This window comes from Diachasma alloeum, unplaced genomic scaffold (assembly GCF_001412515.2).
Source record: "Diachasma alloeum isolate Michigan unplaced genomic scaffold, Dall2.0 Dall_scaffold_00276, whole genome shotgun sequence".
In the NCBI taxonomy this organism is placed as follows: Eukaryota; Metazoa; Arthropoda; class Insecta; order Hymenoptera; family Braconidae; genus Diachasma; species Diachasma alloeum.
The window spans coordinates 531561-549646 of NW_021680415.1; the positions used below are offsets into that span (position 1 = coordinate 531561).

At 34.4% G+C, this 18086-nt stretch overlaps 2 non-coding genes across 2 annotated transcripts; one reads left to right on the forward strand and one right to left on the reverse strand.

The window, feature by feature from the left end:
* Window positions 1–16701: 16701 nt before the first annotated feature.
* On the forward strand, window positions 16702–16773 carry Trnaq-cug. The gene has a single exon. It is a non-coding gene; the product is annotated as a tRNA-Gln (tRNA).
* Window positions 16774–17123: 350 nt separating this feature from the next.
* Trnay-gua lies at window positions 17124–17217 on the reverse strand. Its single transcript has 2 exons — window positions 17181–17217; window positions 17124–17159 (listed from the first exon to the last, which is right to left on the reverse strand). It is a non-coding gene; the product is annotated as a tRNA-Tyr (tRNA).
* Between the last annotated feature and the right edge of the window lie 869 nt (window positions 17218–18086).

Below are 18086 nucleotides of genomic sequence, written 5' to 3' on the forward strand. Positions count from 1 at the left end.
TTCGAGGTAATTGAAAGAATGGTGATTACCTCCATCTCGAGGTGCTTTGAAGTGATTCGTTGGGCTCCTTTCTGTAAAGAGAGCATTAGCAAACTGATTAATTTTTTATGGAGCAGATGTTTAACATTAGCGCGTGGGCAAATACACTAAAAGTTAATATCAAATTAAAAATTGAAAACAATAAAAAATATTTCAAGAAAGAGGAGTATTTTTGTAGACATTTTTTACTTGAATTATTGCTATTATTACTGTAAATTTCAAAAGAAATTTGAGAATAAAAGAAACATTTTTCATTCATTTTTTGAGAAGTAAAAGTTGTTTGAAACCATGAAATACTTTTCTGTTTCATTTGAACATCCGAGATTTCCAAACATGAATAATAATATAATTCAATGAATTATGGGTCTTATCCCTTTGAGAATCTGCATTCTCCGGATAATTTCCCATCTTCTAGCGACGATCGATGATCCGCTCAAAAAATCTAATCTGATGCAGAACATTTTGGAAATACTTTGTTCATATTTCGCTCAAGATTTGAAAGACGCAGCATGAACATGTGGATATTTTGGCTCTATTTTCAACAACGAAACATTTGGCTCAAGAGGCTGATCATTCGCGGAGAGAGCCTGCCACTTCAGGATGAAAATATCTCTCACAAAGTGAAGCTGAATGAAAAATATTTCGTTCGAATTTACGGAGTTGCTATCACATCGCCATTGTTATTCTATTTAAAAATTCATTTCTTGTATTTGAGTATTGAATAGCCGGAACGACAAGCAAATAGCAATTTCGTTGGATCATTCACACAAATTTCTCGAGCCAAAAATGGAGCTGTTTAGTCCTTGTTTTGCAGTGAGAATTCGTCAAACCAAAATTTTGAGACTTGGTAAACATCAAATGAGACCTGGTCGAGGCTAATGTTCTTCTTCTGTTAGTGTATTCACGGCTATTCAATTAACCTAATTATCCTATTTACTCAAGTTATAAAAGATTGAGGCCAATTTTACAACCGCAATATAATCCCTGCTGTCAGGCCTATTACCAGAACGACATGGGTAATATAATGTTTTTTTTTACCGGAGAAATCCCACGGAATGACCTAAAGTGCTTCAGAACTTACGACTTTCATCACAACCTCTTCGTACTCCTGTCTCTTATTCCTCAGTGCCATAACATCATCGAGTTTCTAGAAACATTCACAAAAATGCATTTACAGGGGAAACGAAGGATTCAATAATCTTGTTAATATCTCATGTTTCATATTTTCATATTTGTTATGGTAATATCCCAGAATTAATTGATTCCCGCTTGACCACTTTATCATGTTAATGCGGATGCTGATGTGATGGAAAAATGTTGAGTAATAGGCGTGATTTAGCGTGACTGTTTATGGATTGAAAATGATAGTTGTGGAAGCTGAGGAGCTATCAGAATTGATTGCAGGAGCAAGACATCCACTCACTTCTCTGTTTTCCGCTACAACTTTCAGCATTCTTTCATTAGACTCTTCGATTCGCTTGATTACCTGGGCAGGGAAAGTTTTGATTAAAAATCAGGATTAATCGTGCACGAAAATATTTCATAGAAAAACCTAGCGAATTTGCTAGAAAATTCTATTGGATTTCTATGGAATCACTGCTTCGCTTTTTTTATATTGGAAATTTCCAGGAAGAACTATTTTATAGAAAAAAATATGTAGAATTTCATGCCTCCAGATCACTTTTTCTATTGAAACATTTTCTATAGACATTCCTCAACATTAATTTTCCAAGTTTTTCCACTCAATTTTTGGTCTATCGTCTACTTTTCCATATTTTTAATAAAAAAAACATTTTGATTTATCAGAAGTTTTTTAATTTTTTTTTTAATTTTACATTTCATTTTATTTAAAATTTTCATTTTGTTTTTGAATATTTTAAATTCTATTTCTAATTCTAATATTCTAATATTATTTTCACTTCTATTAATAAAAATTGCGCAGAAAAGCTAGGGATTTTTTCAGTAGAGTCGACCAAAAACTAATAACAAAATCGATAATAATACCTAACCAATAAAATTATCAAGCGAATTCGCTAGGTTTTTCTATGAAATTGTCCAGTACATGACAAATAGAATAATGGTCTAATCAGTTAAAAAAATTGTCTTCCGACATCGCTGGACAATTTCACAAATTAAACTTTCAAAAACATTTCATAAACGAGAAAAAAGCATGCACAAAAAAATCAAATTTTCCATCAAGACAACTTCTCCGCGGTTTAAACCGCATAAATTACTTATTCGCTAAGAAAAAATGTTTTGAAACCAATGCAAAACAACAAATTATTTTGACACCTACCTTATTTGCATACCACAAAGCCCCGAAAAATACGACATACGTCAAAATGCACACATAAATATTATCGAAAATCCATTCCCTGACGAACGACTGGAAAAAAAGTAGTCGGGATGAAATGATAATTCAACGTGTGAAAAAGAGAAATTCGTCTAACCTGTCTGTCATAAATGTTAACGAGTTTGAGTATTGGATGTGACTTTGCGAATCGTGAAAAATAGTATTGCCTCTGGGAATACATGATGACATCGGGCGATCCATTAGCGGGAATAAACGACTATAAAATTCATGGAATATTGCTTATGATCCAGCGGAATTCCGTTTGTGTTGTTGATAGCAGATACTGGGGAACAATTTGGGGGCTGACAGGGTAAACACCGTGACAGTTAATTCGTGAATTTGGCGCTGAGTTGTTTGAAATGCAAACGAATTCATTTTTCCCTTTGATGCGAGATAGCCCGTGATGATTCAATCATTATTTTTCGTTACCGAAGTATTAAATTATTTGCACAATAAATTGATGCAAAATAGTCGTCAATAATTTTTTCTCGTGAATAAATAAATGAGTATAGATTGTTATTGTGGGTACATTTGTTTGTTTCGGTTTTTAAATTGTTGGGTGAGGTAAATTGGAGTCATTGATGACGGAAATTCTCTCGCTAATAGCATCTGGCGTTGTGCAGATGTCTGCACACCTAGTGTCAACGAAAACACGCCCCGGGGCAAGGCACTTGAAGACCGTACGTGTTTGCTGTTGCAGTTATTTCGTGAATGCCGGGGGTTGTGGGCTATATTCGAGCACTTTCGTGGCTCTGAGCCAATCGTTCATGAAGAACACTCTGTTGAATGTCCATTTTCTGAATGCAACTCAGATGAGTCTCTGGATTGAGAATAAATTTATATTACGATGAGAGAAAAATTAACTCTGCCAAAAAACTGTCCAGGTTGGAATATTTGGTGGCGTTGAACAGATTTACTTGAGGGAAATTAACCAGCTTGATAGAAGAAAATTTAATGTCTTTCATGGAAATTAAATTTTTCTCGTGGTCATCAGGAATATCCCTAGAAGAATTCGAACTGCGGCCAGGAAAATATTCAGTAAAAATTACGGAACAATTCACGTAAATCCGCAATGGAGAATCGTTTTCCGGCAATTTTTTTAGGAATGGAAGAGAAGAAATCTGAAACGTTCAGTGAATTTTCAGGTTCATCACCGAACAAAGTATGAAATTGTCACGTAATTTTTCCCGAAGAAGTAAAGTCTCACAGAAACTTGCCGACCTATTATGCCTCCAAAATAAAAAATTCTTCAACGTTCAACAATTTTTATGAAGCTGGTGAGTTATTTCTACGTTCCGTTTCGTAAAATTTCTCAATCGGGGAAAAATTACGGAACTTGTTGTCCCCAAAGCGGTGAGTCATCAGACGGGTGGTTAATTTTTACGGAACAGATCGTAGAATTTACGTGACGATTCGCACAATTTCAGTTCCGACTCACTCTTTTTATTGAATTTTACTTCGCTCGTGGATTACGTTTCGAAACGTAATTTTTGTGTTTTTTTTCTGGTAATTTTTATTGAATTTTCCTCTCCGTGTATTGTACGACAATCGTTTCATCGAGGGAAGAATATTTTTTTCTCAAAAAAAATTGTCCCCTCGAAATTACTCAATTTTGCCAATGAATTTTTCCCGAGCGTTCCGTAATTTTTACCTGAATCTCCTGAAAAAAATTACGATACCGTCATTTAAATTTTCTGCGTCGATTCCTTAATCGGTGAGCGAACTGTGAGTTCCGGAATTTTCACTGAACATTTCTCTCCGTGTGATGAAGCCGGAGCCTCAAATAATTCATGATTCTTAAAATATTTCTGGGGATGAACTATAGAACAGGACGTTATGAATAATTAATAATATGTGAAGGTTCTCAAGGTCGAATCGTTTGAAGGCCTAAAAAAACTTTGTAATTTTCCTGCCATTAGTGAATATCTATCATGTCCCGACGATTATGAGAGGCATCATGCCCGGAAATGATTTTGACCTTTGTGACTAGACATAATTCGTATGAATATCTGAAATCATCGAAATTAACGAATTTGACAGACTCGATTTAGAAAGGAGCTCGAGGACAGCTCTATTCTTCACAGTTATCAATGAAAGATGAAAAATATACAGTATGATTTAATGCTTAACGATTTTTAACTTCACTTCTTATTACAATTTCCACTCACGAGATTTCAAGTGTTTCTATTCGAAACGGAGTACTTTCCTGATTTTTTTTTCATTGAATAAAATGATGAAATACGAAAGAAAAGGAAAACAATTTACAAAATTAAATACATTTGATTTCATCTATCATCTTAAAAAATCAAGATGAAGAAATTAAACAACGTATGCCAACATTTTTCATTCATTTTCCATTTATCTTCATAGGGTAAACTGCCCAGTAGATAAACGTTTGTTTTTTAGCAATTGAAAAAAAAAATTGATTGAATAAGAATCGTCACTCAGGGGTTAAGAATCACAACAGTCAGTGAAAATTCAAAGCAACAATTCACATTTCAGTATTTTTTTGCGTAATTTCCTATCCAACAGTAGCTCGTCCATCTATAGGGCAGTGTCCATCTACTGGGTAGCTTACCCTACTCATCAGAAAAAAAATTCCACTCTTCATCAACATGTTGATGAATAAAAAATCGTTAGAAAAGTTTATTTTGCTGTTTATTGAGTTGTTTATACTGTACTAATGCTAAAACAAAAAATATTCAATTCGATTCGTTTATTGCCGTTTTTAATAATTACAACCTTGTTACAGCATACATAACATAAATGAGTATAACATTATAGTATTTAATTAAAGATGAATAATAAATACAGATAAGCTTGTAGACAAGTGTACCGAAAAAATAAATGTGATTAGGGGGGAACGGTCCATGAATAATAGGCTATCAAAAAGTTAATAAGCAGTTGTCTCGTACCTAGCACGTAATTAATTCAGGCAAAATAATAATTAATAAATAATAGAGTCGTTTATTTAGTTGTTTATACTGTACTAATACCGAAACAAAAAATATGGAAAATGCTTTTTTCATAATTTTAATGCGTAATTGCTGTAAATTAATAATTGAAACATCCATTTCAATTATTAACTTCATTTTTATAAAAATTTAATGTAAAACCATTCTCCATCATCAACAATCATCAAAACATCTCCAGCAGATATGAAGACAACAGACATCGGACTTTGTGTGTGCAGTGGCCGTAAGGATTCAAGGCACGACTCGATAGTGTCTCGTAAAGTAATTCAGCGTCGCTTATACGCGTGTCTCAACGAGCGTCGTCTGGCAATTTCATTGGATATACCAATGCCGGTAGTTGTGTGTATAAAACCGAAAAACCCGGGCTACTCCTTGCGGAACTTTATAATTTTACGAGGCTTAATCTCGGGAGCTTCTGGCGATGCCATCGTCCACACCCGGGGGCCACCCTGGGGTTATCGCATTATCGGGTGTATATACTGCGATATTATGGAAGCGGCGGTCACGTGCGGCAAAGTTTGCGCTTCGTTTTTTATGCTGGCGTCAATTATTATTGGCGAAACGAGATAACTCTTTCATTAAATTGAAATTGTATTTTTTAGCTGAATTCAACGAAATGGTATTGTAGCGTTGCCATCATTATTATTTATTGCATATAATAAATCATTTTTATTCGGCAACATGAGGATGGCAATCCTTTTTTGTAAATATTTCGTGACGAGTTTAATATATATTTTCTGAAGTCTTCATTTTTATAATCCATTTTGAATTAATATTCGTTACTTTGCGGCAGCAAAATGAGAAAAAATATTCTTTCAATTTTCAATTCGTCATTTCCTTGATTTTACAAAAGTTTTACTTTGTTTTACATCTACGCACACCTACCTCCTCCTTCATCATAGAACTGAGTCTTCTTTCTTTTCCTTTTAGAATAACAACAATAATTCAGATATTGAATGCGATTTGAGGGAAAGAAAACCATGAAATTTCAGATTTGAATGAAAATTTAATGAAATTTCAAACTGACTCGAATTTTCAATCAAAACATGAAAATTAAGGACCGAATTATGTTGACTTTTCAATTATTTGAAAATTCAAGAATGTATTTTCCTAAATTTTTCCGATTTTTATTAATTTTCCTGGAATAATTGAACTAAAAGTCACAGTTTCCATTGATTTTTCCACGAAATTTTGAATTTTTAATGACGCACCTCCTTGAAATTTCAGCGGACCTATGACGTCATAAAGAATTTCAGGAAGTGCAGCGGAAACTTCAGCTCAAAATTTTTAACAGTGATTTTAATTGAAAATTGAGTTTTTCAATCAAAAAAAGTATTGTTTATTCAAGAAAGAAAAGAAAAAAAAGACCAATTGTTTGTACCTGAATGCCATAGGTTCTAAATTTTAGAAAACCGAGAAAATTTCCCGTTTTCGCAGAAAATGCTAGGAAAATGTGTCTTTTTATTCCCGAAAAATTTAGAAAAATATCTAGTTTTCAAGAGTCTTTTCGTATTTTCTGAATAATTCAAGAAAATTCTTCACTTTCCTAGAAAATCGATTCATAACACTTCCCTTATTTTTCAACACATGAAATTAAAGAAGTGAAAAGCATTTGATCAAAGATTCAACATTATTCATTAATTTTTCCGTTATCCTCCATTTTAATCATTGATTAATTATTATTCCCTGCATCATTAATTTTGAAATTCGAATGAAGAAAAACACACTTCTCAAAATGAACTGATCGCGCGCGTCCTATCCAGCAAATGACTAATCACAGATGTCATAATTTACAAATATTCACACAGCCGAGGGCTGAAAGACACTGCGATTCGATCGAATAAACAGCGATTAGCACATGAAAGGCAGTGACAGAGGTTGGGGTTGAGTGGATCGATAATACCCGGTGTGTTTCTCTGGAAGTATTTTCGAGTGTAGAGAGCTCCAGAGATACACATCTCGTCCTCTCTACGTACACACTCGCCACTTGTCATTTCCCACAACGCCTCGCGGCCAGGGTTGACTAACTAAATACGAAGTTACCTAAACATACCTCGGGGCCAGGGTTAAACCGAGCTTAAAACTTTGGCCCACTCGTCACTCCACGCGGGGCCGGGCCGGAGACACTGAATGACCCCCCCCCCTCCCCCGCAATTCTGGACAGAATAAACAGGGTGAGAATCAACTGGAAAAACATACTTCGGAAATTAGGGAAATTTCGGGTGAATGAGCCGGTGGTGGAGATTGTTCTCCTGTTGTTTATAGAAAATAGTTTTAAAAACCGAGGGGAAGTTTTTTTTGATAATCACCCCTCACTTGAACACTTGACGCGTCAGATATGCCAGTTACAGTCGGACTGGAACGCCTATTGAATGTTTCTAGTTGTGGGAGAGAATAAAAAAAATATAATTAAGAATTATTGCATCTGAAGAATTGACTCATTAAAAATTAAACTTGATTTTTATTGACGTTTTTATTCATATCAAATAAGTATTCTTTCCACAAAAAACAAAATTATTATTTGAATTAATTTTTTTTAAATACATTTTTAATGAAACTTATATTCATTTATTCATTATAAAATAATAATAATAATAATAATAATTTGTAATTTTAATAATTCATTGGTTTATTAATTATAAAATGAAAAAAGTGGGAAATTGTTTGTATATTAATATAGTATAGTTTTTTTGTTGATAAATTAGCAATATGTTAATTCCGAATGGTCATCACCTGCTTCTATAGTATATAATTTATTGTTACATATAATTTTATTAAATTCAATGAAATTTCTTTTTCAATCAATTGTGTTATAATTTTAATTTAGTTTAATATTTTATGAAATTCCAAATATGAAATAATATATATCTATACCATCCATTTATCGAAATCATCCAGTTTACGAAAAATTCTAAATTTACTAAAATCATCGTAAAAATCAAACCAACGAATATAGGTATCGTAACGATCTTTTAACTTCGACAGAGTGGCTTTGAAACTAATATTTTCGGCTAGCATTGAATGAATTTAGAGCATGATATCCAAAGATATCCTCGGAATTGTAATTTTTATAAAATGCAAAATTTTTGAAAATTATTGTAAGAATCAAAACAACGATTACAGCTATCGCCTTCATCTTCGATCTCGGTCGAAGAGACGTCCAAAGAATTTTGTTAAGCCATCGTTCGATGAATTCAGAACATTTTTTCAATTATAGTGGGACAACCGATTTTTTTAAATTCAAAATATATATATCATATTATCTCGTTGTACGTACTTTTAGAGTCAACTCCAAAGATCTCGATGTTTGTACTTTTATACATTATTCTAGATAAGTTGTGTACTGATGTGCTGTAATGTTAACTAAAGGGGAGAGGGAGGGGAACAAAATGGAAAAACCCGAGAGGGTATACATGGAAAATAAACTAACTATATATCATATTATACCAATTATACCAATATACCAATATAATATATCATATTATTCCAAAATATATCATATAATCTATGAATTAAATTTTAATCAATGTCGATGAATGGGTCTCACCGATATTTTCCATTGATTTGATAACCCAAAAAATCCTAAACTTAAATTTGAACGATTACAATGCTTCAATTCGAAAACAAAAATAATTCTATTAATCAATTGATTTTTAATAAAACCGTCGTCTTGAAACTAAAAAAAAATCACTTGAAAATATGAAAATTCTCTCACAAAAGAAACTTTATCTATTCTTTCCATCCATCCAGTGAATCCCCCGAACTCATGAACATTTTCAGAAGAAACATTCACTTACCTTTCAATAAAAACCCCCCGATAAATCTCATCAAATTTGATGCTAACACGAGGAGACACCGGATAAACTGCTCGAAACTTCTCCCAACTCCCGGAACACGATGTATATTCTTTCAGGAGTTGTCATCTTCAAAGAACTAGACACAAGATAAGAGTACAAGCGGTCGATGATCCGCCTCATCCTGCATAGCCCGCGGTGGAGAAAAAATCGAGAGGGAGAGAGAGTCATGGGATTCCCCCGGCTGGAGAGAGAGAACACATACTAGAGTGGAGGAGCCTCTCACACTGGTGCACGACATAATCGATTTGCCGTGAAGCCAAGCGTAATTCACCCTAACCAGTCACAGTGTGACAAGAAGAAGTCCTTCTCTTCGTTTCGTGAGTTACCAAAGGCGCCACCGAACCGCGAAATTACTCATCGTTCTGATTGAGGTTAATTAATTAGATAATTAAGTCTCCGCAGTGGCCCCAACTGGATGAGCTCAGACGTTGTACAGCATCAGCCTGTGGCGCGGGAGCCAGCGTCTCAGATGCTTCAGGGGAATGAAAAAAAGTTTTTAGTTTTCAGTGGAAATACATTGTTAATCATTTTTGCCTGTAATGTTCGGTGCATTTTTTGGAAATTACTATTGAATTTCATTACCACTGAAATTTCAAGGAATTTCGTCATTGAACTGTCAATTTCATACGGAGAGAAATATTTAGTAAAAATTACGGAATTCACATTTCCCTCGCCGATTACGGAATCGACTCCGAAAATTTAAGTGACGGTATCGTAATTTTTCACAGAAGATTTAGGTAAAAATTACGGAACGCTCTGGAAAAATTCCGTGACAGTTCCGTAAAAATTCCTACAACCATATTTCGCTTCGGAATTACGGAAAAGATACGTAATTTTTGTTGAATATTTCTCTCCGTGCAGTTCTATTTCTTCCTGAAAATGAATAGAAAACTAGAAAATTCCGGTAAATATAGGCTTCTATTTTCAGGACAGTGACACTGAATGCGATTTAGGGGTAAAAAAATCATGATATTTCAGATTTCACTGAAAATTCAATGTAATTTGGTACTGAATATTCATATGAGATTNGGGGGAACGTCAGGGCACATGGTGACGCCCACTTTATCGCTCCTAGGATGGGTAAGTGAGATTTACCCTCCTTGGAGCACCGAGCGTCTCATTTACCCTCCTTGGAGCACCGATTATTCAAGTGCCGCGGTAAACTCTCTTTACCCCCTCTCGACAGAGCCCGAGTAAGCGCCGTTTATCGGGCCGAGTGACGAAAATTGAGGAATTCTCGTCTTCATCCTGCTTAAAATTCTGGAATTTTTCTGAATTTTCAGTGAAACCTGAAAGTTCATGATTTTTTCCCCCCCTAAATCGCATTCAGTGTCTCCGTCCTGAAAATTAGTTGTGAATTTAGCAGTCAAAAAATAGGGGAAATGTCTGACATTTCCATGTATTCTGGAAGATTTCTTTCCGAATATTAGACAAAAAATCTCGCGGTGAGACCCAAATTTATGATTGAATTTAATTGAATTCGTTCTAGAGGGGGGAAAATCTGGAAATGAAGCTTCACTGAAAATTCAATGAAAAAATGCCAGTTTGTGGAGTATATTTTACCATTCGTACGGTAAAAAACACATCTATGGATGCAAAAATTATATTTCTGCACAGTCAAATTTAATTTACTTAAAATTATAAATTAAATTGAAAAATAAAATTAATTTACTTATATTCGAATATTATTCCGGAATTTGGAATATTATATTTCGTATTCCACAATATAATAGTCCAGATTCCGGTATATTATTCCTGATTCCTGAACATTATATACCCGATTCGAGGATTTTTTTTTCCATAAACATTTCCGCTGAAATTTCAAGAATTTTGTCCCTGCAAACTCATAATTTCCTTGAAAAATCAGTGAAAATAGTAAATTTCAGTTTAATTACTCCCGGAAAATTACTGAAAAATCAGGAAAATGCAGCGAAATCTCCCGTTGAATTCCAGACTCAGCAAAATTCCTTCAACAACATGGAATTTTTACCATCCTTTTCTCTCCCTGCGATAACTCTCCCCATTTTCCGACCTAAAAATGAGGAATAGCTCCACCCAATCCAAGCGCAAACATTAATCAAAAAACATTTAATTGCAGAATGGGCAGAGCTTTTACCACCGGACTTTTGCCATTCCAAAATACCAGCGAATTCCCAGGGTGGGAGTCTAAAATTTTCACATGGAGAAACGTGTCAGAACGATTACATCTTTATGGTTTTATAACAGCAGACACTCGAAATGAAGATTTTATCTCCCCATCCCCTTCAATTTGCCGTGTACCCGAGTAGAAATGAAAATACATAACTAAGGAAAATAGAAATAAAACTGAAATTGCGTGTGTGTATGCAACGAATTGAGTTTCGAGCACGTAATTCTCGCTCACTTTTCCTATTTCACATTTTCCCTCTATTTTTATTTCCCCCCTCCCTACCCGCCCCTCTTTAGATATATTTTTTTTCGACTGGCGAGAGTAGCGCGGGGACGGAGATTCGTTTTGTCGTGGTAATGTGGAAAAATACTGTATCCCAGAAGCGAATGAACGAGTGCGAGGTTCGTTGGATGGGCTTGGCGGTGAGGGGAGGGATTTGTGTACACTTATTTCATGCCTCGCGTACCATTGGAATTGAATCGTCGGCATTGCTGTAGAAATATTCCAGTGGGGAATGGGGGTTTATACGTTGAACACACTTCTCCACGGCGCCAAGCGGACGCTGGAATCATACGCGAAAAAATGAGGAAAAATACACCCTTTTTTCTATTGAGGCATGGAGCATTCGACAATACAGCGCAGACACATCTGTGTAAACTCGGGATTAATTAAAATCTTGGGATATGCAACCGGAAATTGTACGTTAAAGGTATCAGAGTACTTCGATTTTTTTTTTAATTGCATTTCAAAAATTAATTATTGAATTTATTTATTCATTTATTTATTTATTTTCTAATTTCAAGCCCGATATTACACTATTTTGCAAGGATTTTGGTGTTTTAATAATTATATAAATTATTATATCGTTGCAATCTTTTTTTATTTCAAAAAATTATTATTTTTAAAATAAAATAATGAGTTTTTAAAATGATTCATCATCCATTTTCACTGAATTTTTAAAATAATGAAAATGAATATAAATAAAGATATGAAGTGAATTAATTAATTAATCAGAATTGGAAAAAAAATGGTGGAGTAATATTTATCAACATTCAAATCAATTATCATTCATCACAATATCAAAATCTTGAATTGAATGAATCAGGAATATAACACCCAATTCAATCTAAAACCAGAACATAGAAAATTAATACGAAATTGTCTGGAATATTCCATGAAAATCCAGCTGAATTACCGAACGGAACGAAGTTAAAAACCATTCCCTAAAATAATTAATATATGCGCATTCTTCATCGGCGCGAAAACGAGCTTTTCGTGTCACGGTAATGAGATTTATTTTTTACCCTCCTGAGGCAGTTTTTGCGCCTCCCTGGGCTCATTGACATCGCGGGGAGATGAATTAATGAGATAACGGAATTTTCAGCCTCTTCATCCGTTTCACCTTATTATTCCACTTTTCGGGATTTTTTCAGTGACAAATGCCTTTTTATTTCTGGGTCTTTTTCGTGTGGGATGTGACATTTTCTGCTCATTTTTTAATAGGTTACTTGAGGAAGTACAAGTCAATAATTTAGAAAGAAGTGAATTTTTTTGTACAATATTATTGAGAAGAGTCACATTTATGAATTCTTATTCGTAAATATTAACAATTTTAAATCAATATTCTGGATTAACTTCATCGAATTATTGTGTAAATTCTGTAGATTCAATATATTTAGTTTCTTGAATTAATCAAAAATGATGTAAAAACGAATAAAATGTCATTCCCTATGAGAAAAATCACCTCAAATCCTTTTTCTGGAGGTAATTCAATCAAAAACGAGTTGAAATTTTTTTTTTATTAGTAATGAAGAAAATACTCTGAGTCCTGAATGGCCCTACGGAGCCCGTCTTTTGATGAATTACTCTATTTTTTAAAAATATGTATGAAAAAAAATGATTAGAATGAATGAAATATCCGAATTCCCTAGTGATGAAAAACCAAAATGGATTGGCAGCACTGAAATTTCGTTCACATGATTCCGCGCGCGATAAATTCAAATTGACGTTAATCCCCTCAAAAGTACTTGAAGGATTAAATAACTCAAAAAAGCGTATATAAAGAAATTCAAAACTTAAAAATTGAAAATTAAAAACCCCCGACGAAAAATTTATTCCCGACTAGGCAAAACAGGAAAATAACCAAATCTAAACTCAAAATCTAAACTTGAAGAATTATAGATAAATTTAAACTTGAAAAATTTGATAAAAAAAAATCCAATGCTCGAAGTTGAAATTCTCTTAAATTCTCTCATCTTAATTTAAGATTAGATAAAAAAATGTGCCTAAACAGCCAACTTCGTGATGAAATTTTGAATATCTAGAATGCACGTCTGAATGTCCAAATTCTAAATTAAAAAATAATTTCAACCCGCGCAAAATCAATCTGATCCCCAGCGCGCGAGATAATTGAATCGTGTCGAATCTCCGTGATTCATCCCCCGATCAGTTGAAAAATGATTCAACAATGCCACTTGCCACACACCCAACAGTTGTCATATCTCTTGACATGCCCGTACTTACCGTCCACAACGCGAGCGTTCCCTCCACAATGCCCATTCCACATCTCTTTTTAACAATTCCCATTTCTCACTTGAACCACGAGCGTGCACCCAGCCAAAGGGGGGGAGGTCACGAGTGGAATTTGGGCATCGGGATTGGCAAGTGTTGCCAGTGTTCGGTTGCTCCTGTCAGTCAAGGATTAACCAACCGTAAGGATAAGCATTGTGTACGAGAAACGAAATACAACAGAAATGGAATTGAGGGTTACATGCACAATTTTAGTTCTCCACACTCTCTCCACTGTTGGCTGGGGTGATATACGACTGATTGAATGTCGAGTGGGGAGAAAAAACAACGTCAAATTGAAGAATATGCTTTGACTTGAAATTAATTTGAGTGGTTTCCGCATGAATGATGCTGTGAATGGATTTCGAATGCGTGGGTGCTTTGAATGCACACTCCTGATTAATTACCAGCGGTGCATCCTATTCTCCGCATGTACATGCAGGGCATATCCATCCCTCGATTTCGGAAGACCTCTCCTGAGACACGGGGAGACCAATTGCAATCCAAACTGCATTACTGTGAGTTGTATGACGATTAAAATTGCATGCTCCTTTGGCTGGCGCTTTACGAATTTGTGGAGAATGTTTTTTAATGGTTTTGAGGGAATCCGGTGAGTCATCGGGAGGGACATCCCTGATGTAATTTGAGGTGCACTCGGGTGCATGTGATGTAATTGTTTTTGTCACTTTATTCTAGACGTATTTCAAACGTAATTTAATTATTTTTCAAATGATGAATTCAGTAGCGAAACGGTACAAGTCAATTTTGACTATTGACCAATTTTCAGGGAATATCTCGGAGTCTAAGGGAGATAACAAAATTTTTGTTATAACCTTTTTTATAGAGCCGATTGAGCGCTACAACAAATGTATTTACGAAAATTTCGCTATCTCTCTTGGATTCGGAAATATTTGTCAAAATCTCAATTGGGGGATAAGTCGACTTAAACCATTTTACCACTTCGCTACTGAGCCTACTGGTACACTTCTGGGAAATTGTGTATTTATTATAGTTCCAGTGAAATTACCAGAAATTTTATGTTCGACAATTCATAAGTTCATGAAAGAATCGAAGAAATCTATAGATTTGAGTTAGATAATTACAGAAAATTAATAGAAATCAGGAGACTATAGCGTAATTTGGTACTGATTATTCAGGATTTGATTGAAAATTCAAGCAAATTGGGAATTCTGGGCTTTTTGGGGCTAAAAAAATTGGTTTTCATTAAATTCTTCATGAGAATTGAATTTCTCATGAAAATTACTGTCGACAAAATAAAGTTTGCCATCTATAGAATTAAAAAAGAAAATAATTTATTCATTTTCCAGTGTTTACTATTAAATATTTCGATACCATGTTTAACTACTATTAAATATTTCGATTAAATGTTTGAAGCAGATTATTCCTGAAGTTGATTGCCATTAAGTACAATTGTAGAAGTATATTTTAATAACATAACTCGGAATGTAAATCAAACGATGACAAAATAGCAGCAACTGCTTCATTTGACTTCAAAATATTGTTGTTGATAATCTCATTACGAAATATTTCAACACTTGAAATGAATTTTAAAAGAATATATTGGGTCATAAAATAATCAAGATCATAAGAAATTTAAATCGAATGTTTAGAAAAACAAGATTACTTATTTTACCTAGTAAACCTGAGCATAAATATTCCGTTTAAACGAAATAACATCATTCATCATCAAATCAATAATGTCAGTAATGTAATCAATAATAAAATCAATATGAATCTGTCATTTGAAAAATCCCCTCACTATAAATTAAACTCTTAAGCAACAATTTAATTCGTTTGATATGAATGCAGAAAAAACATTGACTAAAAAATAGTCAAGATCACATAAAATTCAACTCAAATACAAAAAAAAAATCAGTTACTTTAGCTAGTAAAACTGAGCCTAAATATTCCTTTCAAAACAAAACAACATCATTCACAATCAAATGAATCCTGAATGTGTCCAAAAAACCTACCTTAGTGTAAATTAAACCCCCAAGCCACAATTTAATTTGGTTCTCTAGGTATAAAAACATCACCCGCAAATGTCCACTCCAATATACTCTTTTATGTCGAGCATTTCGGTTGATTTGTACCAACCGAAACAGGTTTCTTTTATGTTGATTTGTAAGCAACAATTTAATTCGTTTGAAATGAATGCAGAAAAACCATTGACTAAAAAATAGTCAAGATCACATAAAATTCAACTCAAATACAAAAAAAAATCAGTTACTTTAACTAGTAAAACTGAGCCTAAATATTCCTTTCAAAAGAAAACAACATCATTCACAATCAAATGAATCCTGAATGTGTCCAAAAAACCTACCTTAGTGTAAATTAAACCCCCAAGCCACAATTTAATTTGTTTCTCTAGGTATAAAAACACCACCCGAAAATGTCCGCTCCAATTTACTCTTTTATGTCGAGCATTTCGGTTGATTTGTACCCCCCCTCCCCTCCCACCGTTGAAATCCCATAATCTAATCTGCATTGTATTCGAAATTGTGTGATTTATCTCCTGTGAATGGATTCTCTTGTAACCTAGGCTTAAATTGACAATCAACCCCACAGCTATACCGGGGGTATACATCCAGTCTATGTAATTCCGCATTACAGGTGTTTGTAATTGAAATTCGCGAGGCGTGTAACGAGTCTGCCACTATCCATCGATGCCACTGTTGGACATTTTGGTGGTTGTCACGAGCCTTCCGGCTCTGTATTGACAGGTTGAATTAACGCACAGGTTCCATGGTGTAATGGTTAGCACTCTGGACTCTGAATCCAGCGATCCGAGTTCAAATCTCGGTGGGACCTTTATTTTTTCTTCAAATCTGGGGATTTCGGTGAGCTATTGCTAGATGAAGGCAGTAATGTTAACTATAGACATGTGAGCTGTGAATTGTTGATTGAATGCGCATATTCAACGCTTGATCTAATTCAATCTACAGTTTTGGCAGACGAGATCACGCAAATCGTCATTTAGTGATGATATTCATGCGTTAATAGTCGATAGTCATGAGATTTACAAGTGATTTGATGTTATGACTGAATTATTTCAATTGTTGGCATTTTTCTGCGGCTTTTGAGCTGGCGATTTGAGCGATTGTGCGTTTCTAAGGTGGAGAAGGCGGGATTTCGCAGTTTTAGACAAAAAAAAAATTAATTCCTTCGAGCCGGATTTGAACCAGCGACCTATGGATGCCCATTCTGAATTCAACCAACTACAGTCCACCGCTCTACCAACTGAGCTATCGAAGGAGAATATAGATGGGCAGTTGCCACGATGTCTACTTAAAGGAAATCTCGTAGTTCACGGCTTGATGAGTCGTTTAGAAGATCGCAATGATTCTTAAATCAACAAATTTTGCAGGAAAAATTAACGAAATGGTCTAGGGTTTGGATTCGATCGGAGAAATTATGGTTTTGCTGTTGTTAATCAGACATGAGTGAATTTTCTAATTGAAAAAAAAATTGGTTTGGTTTTTTAAGACATCACAAGACTTTTTTAAGACAACACAAGACACAAGTTCTTATAATTTTTTGTATAAAAATTATGGTTTGACTTTGGGGGTTATGTTGATCTGGCGTGAGTGAATTTTCTACTGAAACAATGCAGCGCCATGTCCATTGCTAGGTTAATTTCTTAGAATGATTTCTGCTTAATTTTATTTGTTAGAAATTGAATGAAAAATTGGGTTGTTAGCAATTTTGGAGATAATTTAATATATTTGAATGGCGTATGGTTTTTATTTGCTCATTGGGCGTTATATTTGATGATATATTCCCATTTTTCAGAGACAACAGGATTATTTCGATAGGCCTGTAAACTTTCCATTTTATGTTTTCCAAAATTTTATTTATAATTTTTGAAAAATCGTTTTCATTTTGATTGTTCTACCCTCAAAATCTATTTTATTCCCATTTGATGTTTAAACTTTTATCGATATTTCGTAAAAACCGAATGAATAGCGCGAGACAGGTAACTTTACGACATTGAAGGCATCGAACCAGAGAATTGGGTGTCAGGCTAACCCGAGCACGGTGATTGTACTCAAGTTTATACCTCAGAAATCCCATATCGTTTGCGATGCTCGCCAATCACCATTAAAACCCGCCTCAACGAAGGT